This window comes from Lactuca virosa, chromosome 5, assembly GCF_052849685.1.
Source record: "Lactuca virosa cultivar CGN04683 chromosome 5, Lactuca_virosa_CGN04683_v6, whole genome shotgun sequence".
Taxonomy (NCBI): domain Eukaryota; kingdom Viridiplantae; phylum Streptophyta; class Magnoliopsida; order Asterales; family Asteraceae; genus Lactuca; species Lactuca virosa.
This window is the reverse complement of record NC_136430.1, coordinates 109,111,879-109,119,684: the sequence shown is the minus strand read 5'-3', so window position 1 is coordinate 109,119,684 and position 7,806 is coordinate 109,111,879.

Below are 7,806 nucleotides of genomic sequence, written 5' to 3'. Positions count from 1 at the left end.
ATACCTATTATAGTTTACTAGTAATGTTTGCTTGTATGAATGAATAGGTTTGTATACCTTTGCTACCCAAAGGTATTGAATTGAAAGAAGGAACTTTTATATCTATATACATATACATAATATATAACTAAGATTCAAACGACTCTCAGACAAACAACCGATACCTTAAGTCCACAACCAAACAAGGAACAGGAAGTAATGTGAGCTATCAGTCCTAAGTCCTTTCAATCCTAATTATATAACTATATCTATATAGATACACATTTGACAAAGTATAAGTTTAAAAGAGTTTGCAAAACAGTTTGAAGTAGTTTGTTTGATAACATAGTTTGAAAAGTAAGAAATCCACTTGTTTGGTAGTTATTAATCACATGTGATTGATATAATAACTATAATAGCTCAACATCTATTCCCCCCCCCCCATAAAAGCATTTAAAATCATTTAAAAGGTAGATTAAGGGGTATGAACTCACTTGTAGTGAGTAACTCGAATGATAGATCGATATAGGATTGTTGGGTGTCAATTGGAGTCATGAGCACAAACGAATCCTATTTAACATATAATTACACATATATGAATACATTCAATGTATATAGCCACTAATAGTGATAGGGACACGCCTTAGGGACATAAAAACACTTAGAATTAAGTGTTACCAACACCTATGGTTGCACATAAGGGGTGTATGGCCCTATATTGGAGTGTAAGGCCACAAAATCATGGGTTTTATGTGTGTGCGGCCAAGTGTGTGTGCGGCCGCACACTCACTATGAAGTGTGACAAAAGGTGTTTCAAAGCCTTAAGAATGTTCTAGGGAAGGTGTTTTGACCCTTGCTTAGCCGGAAAGGGAGTTTGGTGCTATTTTGGGACCTTAAAAGGGTGTGTACGGCTACACATGGTGTGTGCGGTCGTACACATGGTGTGTGCGGTCGTACCCATGGTGTGTGCGGCCGTACACACTTGAAGATCATATGAAATGGCGTTTTTCATGCATAAATTCAAGGGTCCTTAGCTTATAACAAGTTATTACAAGTGTATACCAGATTTAGAGGCTTAAAAGTGTAGTTAAAGCCCCAAAAGTAGTGTGTGTTCTTGGTGTTCTTGGAGATCTAACACCAAATAGGTGTTTTCATGGATCAAATCAAAGGGAAAGGCTAGTTAAGGTCATGTATTAGCTAATCAAAGGATGAATCACTTACTCGATTGAAGATTGAAGAGAAAAGTTGGATGATACTTGAGAGAAAACGAGTTCTAGCCTTGAAGAAGTGGAAAAAGTGTTCAAAATGACTAAGTGTTGAATATATAGGTGGAAGTGTCGGCTGGGATGGGTGTGTGGCCGCACACACCTTGTGTTGGTGTGTTTGGCTCATTTGCAAGGTGTTACACTCACAATACTCATCTCACGACTCATACCTTGATTATACTAGGTTTTAAACACTCTAATTGACTGTAAACAGTGCTAGAAGATAGCAAAAACGAGTCTGAACTTCATTGATTTGAATAAGTGTACAAGATAAAAATTTCAGATTGTCATAGAATATCTATAATTATATTAAAATGTATAAGACTTTTAGTCTGTAAGAATATGTATGAATTTGTATTTAAGTTCGGATGTATAAGAATATATTAGAATATTGTTATTTTTCAACCTCGGATTCAAGAATTTTGTTACTCTTCAATAATATTCTAATAGAATAAAATTATGAAAGAACATCATTCTAAAAATAAAAAATTCTGACAGAATAAAATCAGTTATGTTTACAAATTACGTTAGAATTAAAATTGAATTATTAAAAAAATTCAGATTTTTTAAATTACGTGAAATAATTATCCCTAAAAATCCGGAAATTTCCTTTTATTAACGTAGTTAATTGTCCAAAATACCATTTTGCTAAAATTTGTGTTATTATATGGTACATGTTATCCCATTGTAATATCATACACTCTCAAATCATGTCCATTGATTAATTCCATCCGTTGGTCTATATTTGTGCATTCTGACACATAATAGTTAGTAAAAACTAAATAACCTAAGCATATATATATATATATATATATATATATATATATATATATATATATATATCCCAAATTTTCGTGGCCAAATAAAACTTTTTCTTTATACTTATTTAAAAGAATACATTATTCTGAAATTTGTCCTAAAACATTTTTGTGCTATAATAAATGACAGTCAAAACATTTTTAAAGAGAGTTTTTAATATTAAAAACCCCAAATGTCATAACTGACACAGAAAAGCATAAGCATAAACCAATTATTATAGGCCTTCCAATGGTTTATTAATGACCTTAAGCTCCTTTAATCACTTAGTTGATTTAAAGATCACTATCATTCTACCTTCATACCGCTACCTGACATACAAAAAAAACTAAGTGGGGGCAGGATTGAGAACATGGTGAGGACATAGGTTTTTCAACCTACAATAATATAATTAAAATCTTTTAAATATATATCTCACACCAAATAAATAACTCGATTACCCATTCCCATTTATTCTCACTCCCTGATCCTAAACGAATAATCATAAGGAACCTATCCTCAAGGATTATTGTAAGCAATGGGTATACAATACTACTTTGCAGATTCTGCAGCAATATATGTTGATAAGGCGACCATGGGGGATATAATACTTGAATTAACACACAATCCATACTCCCAGATAGTATGATTCATTAACACATTCAAATTGGGAGTCTTCCAGTGTTCCATAAGACTATCTAGAATAGTTAGTGGTCGTCATCTATATTCTATTAGAAGACTATTCACAATAGTACAATAGTCGAATGTTGGTCATGGCCTCTCACCATTATTTTATTCTCTACAACCCTTCACTACCCGATATTAATTAAATCCAATATATCAATTAGGCAACAAAAACTCTATCATGTTATTGTATATAACCTATTTATTGAAAATACGGATAAATAGCTTACATAACATTTAAGAATTTAAAATACTTTGTATCTATGTGTAAGGTGAAAGTAACTATCCACTTACTTATTAAAAGTAGATGATTTGTGGTTAGGTCAGCATTTCGCCTAACACGTTATCTTTTCCTTTCAAAAGACCTAGATGTAAATATCACAAAGTTTTAGTCATTGTTTCGAAACTATAATTACAATAATTTAGATTCTTCAACAATCCAAATAAATATTGTTTGAAAAATCGGAGGTAGGATCCATTTGGTATATAAAGTATACTGTTTGAAAAATCCACTTTAAACACCTCACTAGATCTATCCTAGACATCACTCTCATAAGTAGATCAATCGGTATTATGATTGGAATCACTGATAAATCGTATTTATAGGTTCATAATAATTGGGGTTCCCCTGGGCGATGAACGAGGTCTAATAAAACCTTTGTCGAACAATCATGCGGTCATATCATAAGCTCCTTCATCTCGGTTGGTACAAATCGGTATGGTGCTTTTTCTATCAGTGTCGTTCCTAATAACAAGTGTATACAAAATTCTATTTGTCTTCCAGGTGGCAGTCTAGGAAGATCTTCGGGAAATACTTCCAAAACGTCAGACACCACCAGGATACTCTGCATCTCATTCTTCACTTTCTTTGAATCGATGACGAATGCCAGGTATGATGTATATCCCTTGGTCAGGCACTTCCTAGCTTTTATCATAGAGATAATTCTAGAATTCACTTGAGGTTTGTCCTCGTACACTATAAATGGTTCTTTTCCTGGGGAGTTTATGATGGGTTTTGAGCATTACATCAATCCTATGGTGCACATGAAAACCCTAAAGCTTTGGATCTATGTTTCTCTAATTGTACATGCAAATCATCCACAGCTCATAAACCCCTAATTCTAGCATACAAAATCGAAAACAATAACTTAAACAAGATTAGATGATACCTTTCACTTGTAGCAAGAATCTTCAACCTTTGAGAGCTTTAGTAGCACAAGTGTAATACCTCTAATCGATCACAAACACCAAAGAAAGTTGGATGATCTTGGAGAGAAGGGAAGGAAGATCAAAATTATAACAACCCGAAATTTCTATCTTGTTCAGTCATTCAATTCAATCATAGACATGGGTGTACGACCGCATTTTCTATCTTGTTCAGTCATTCAATTCTATCTTTTAGCATTGTTTAGGGTATGTTTGAGTGTTGTAAGCCTAGTACATTCAAGTTTTGGGTTTAGGGATGAGTTAACTTAGGCTCATTGGGTTGCATTCGGGCCAAACACTCCTTCATGAGGAGTGTACGGCCGTACACATGGGTGTATGTCCGTACACCCAAGGTGGTCGTGAACCCAAACCCATCTATAAGCTTTTCCTTCATTTTTCACACTTTCTTACACTTTCACCTCAAGAAATCCGATTCTCTCTCAACTATCATCAAGTTTTTCACCTTGATCTTCAAAGATGTAAGTATTCCTTCCATTGATTAGTTGATACATGGCTTTATCTAATGAAGATCCATGTTTTCATCCATGAAATCTTCTCTTTTGGATAGATCTTCAAGTCTTCTTCACTTTCACCAAGAACACCTACTTGTTCTTGGGCCGTGGAGTCCTTAGAAACATTCAAAAGTGTGAGTATCTCTTCTATCTTCTAGTTAGGCATATGAAACACTTGATTCCAAGCCTTGAATTGTCATCTAATGCATGAACACCAAGGGTTTACGGCCGTACACACCTCATATGGTTGTAAACCCTTGTTTAGTGCATGTATTGGCCTCAAACTCACGTCATGTTCCAACATAAGATCATGAACACTTAATGGATGCTATATAGGGCCATAAAGACCCGTTTTTTCATGCTTCTTCCATGAGTGTACGGCCGTACACCCAATGGTCGTACACCACATTGGTTGTACACATCTTGGCCGTACACTCCATGGCGGTACACATCTTGGTCGTACACACCCTTTGTGGCCTTAAACCCCTTTAGTACAATCACATGTGATTGTAACACTTCAATACAAGTGTTTCCTAGTCCCTAAAGTGGTTTCCTATCATAATTAGTTGGTATATACACTAATTATATCCATATATGTGTCATTACATGCTTATTAGGATCCGTTTGTGCTCAAGACTTCACTTGACACTTAGTATCCTACATCGACCTTTCACTCGAATCACTCACTGCAGGTGAGTTCATACCCCCGTATTATCATAGTTTTTACTTTTTTAACGGGGGGGGGGGGGGGGGGTACAATTCTAACACAAAGATTTAGTGTTATAAACAAATGGTTTCAAATATCTTATTAAAATGGATTTCAGCTACCATTAAAGCAAATAGTTTTCAATAGTTATATCAAAATGACATCAAGTCACCAAAATGTATTTCAAATTATCAAATTTCTTTTAAAATGTTTTATAAACTTATATTTTCCTCCAGAAATCATATTTATATATATATATATATATATATATATATATATATATATATATATATATATATATATATATATATATATATATATATATATATATAAGATTTAAAAGGCTTAGGACTGATAACCCACTTTGGTTCCTTTTCCTTGTTTGGATGTGGGATTATAAGTATCAATTATTTGTCCGAGTGTCATTTAAATTTTACTTATATATATTTGTATATGTATACAAATATAAAAGTTAGTCCTTAAGCTCAACAACCCTTTGTAACATGTTGAGCAAGGGGTTGCATTCATGAATACTCAGTATCAATTCAGAAAGTACATATAAATTATAATACGTATAATTTATGATTCTCAGAACATTAATTCACGATGCAAGTATACTAAAGTACATTGTCTTACAAGAACAAAGGTTTGATTCAAAACTAATCAAGGATATACATCATTCATATACATGTTAAGAATACTAATTCGAGAACAAACTATCAATCATTTATTTCAGAATGATTGGGTTTTCATAACAATTATACATGTAACGTTTATATGCTTTTGATGAGTCAAGTGATACAGGTTGTTTAAATCATTTAAACAATATAGTTAAAGTCCTGACATTATAACCAGAATCTCCAGCCGAGGTTCGAAACAATGTGTGTATAGATTTATATTAGGATTGACAACCCCGCACTCGGACTGCTAGCTATAATTACATTTTCAAAGTACTAGTTTACAAGATACAATTTACAGTATTACATTATAGTTTACAGTAATAGTTGATGAAACCAGGTACACTCTCAGTTACAAGTTTAAAAAATGATTATAAATACAGAACATTGGTTTACAAATAGTATAGTTTTATGTAACTAAAACTACTTTTCATATACAACAGAAAATATAGGATTTTCTGGAACCGTTTACATATTCAAGAAACAGAAAACATTCTTTCAAACATAAATACCTATGCACTCACTCAACTTTATGTTGATACTCTCTTTTCAAATTACTTGTATTCTCAGGGAACCAGTAGACAGTTACTCCCCGTGGTTTTGAGAAGATGGAGCTATTTACGTCTTGTCTTCTTCTTTTGTATAACAATTTGGTTTCAGTATACAATGATAAAACACATGTAAATACTTATAATTTTTAATTACAGTGGTTGTTTGTACTCTGATTACTATAATGCATTTGTTGTGATACTACAAATGAAGTCCTCCACCCCTGGACGTTTCCGACGTCTGGTTTGGGGGTGTGACAGATTGGTATCAGAGCATTGTTTATAATGAACTCAGTATATCAATCCATAAAAGATATACCAACTATAAATACATTTGGGGCTAAGAGCTCTGACTACAAGTATACTTTTTAAAAATTTAAGTATTTTTACAAGAAGTATACTAACACTCATACCCACAAGTACAGTATCACAGTCATAAGAACATAAAAGTATTTGGATGTTGGACATTACAGTCAAACATGGGTAGTTATTGTAACACCCTAAATTTAGAAGGTCGCAAAAGGGAAAAAAACCTCAAATGAGGAAATGACTCGTCGAGTAGATGGGTGACTTGACGAGTAGGAGCGCGATTTGGTCGTGTGTTTAGTGACCTACTCGACGAGTCAGAAGACTGACTCGGCAAGTTGGTCAGGTTTGAGGAAAACCCTAAATGAAGGCCTTGTACCCTATTTAAGGAACATTATAGCCTTCATCATCCCCCTGGATACTCTCTCAAGTTCAGAACGAAAACCCTAGAGCCTCCCTTGAGTTGTGATTAATTTTGAGAGTTTTGGAGCATTCTTGAAGCATGGAGGAACAAGAAGAAGGTTGGAGGTTCAAGGAGGAAGGAGTAGATCCAGAAGATTAACTCCATTTGCTGCTCATTTTGCTAATCAAGTTCCTTCCTTGACTTCTAGTTTGTTAGATCTCTTTATGTCCTTTTTTATGAAGTTTATAGACCAAGGGTGATTTCTTGTGGGATTTGGATGTCCCCAAGCCAGATCCTTTCAGATCTAGGAGTGTCTTGAGTAGTAAAGGTAGTGGCTTTACGCTATTAGAACTTCCCATGACAAGTTTAAGGAGTTGTTTTGGCCTTTTGAGCAAAAAAGGTCATGTATGGGTGCAAAGGTAGTGGCTTTGTGTGATATCCTGACCCTAGGAGGCTAGATCTGGGTCTTGGATTCCTTGAGCTTGTCTGAAATGGTCTGAATAGAGTTGGACATAGAGAGACTCGGCTATTCACTTGTGGGACTCGGCGAGTCAGGCCAGTTATTGCCCCAAGACCCTTCTGTTAAAGGGTATGAGTTGAATGGTTAGGGACTCAGCCAGTCTGAGTCCATAGTGTTCATGAAATTCATCGTACTCTATGAGTTCAAGGAAGAGCTCGGCGAGTCTAAGGCAATCTCCTTAGTTTATGAAGAAGGACTCGACGAG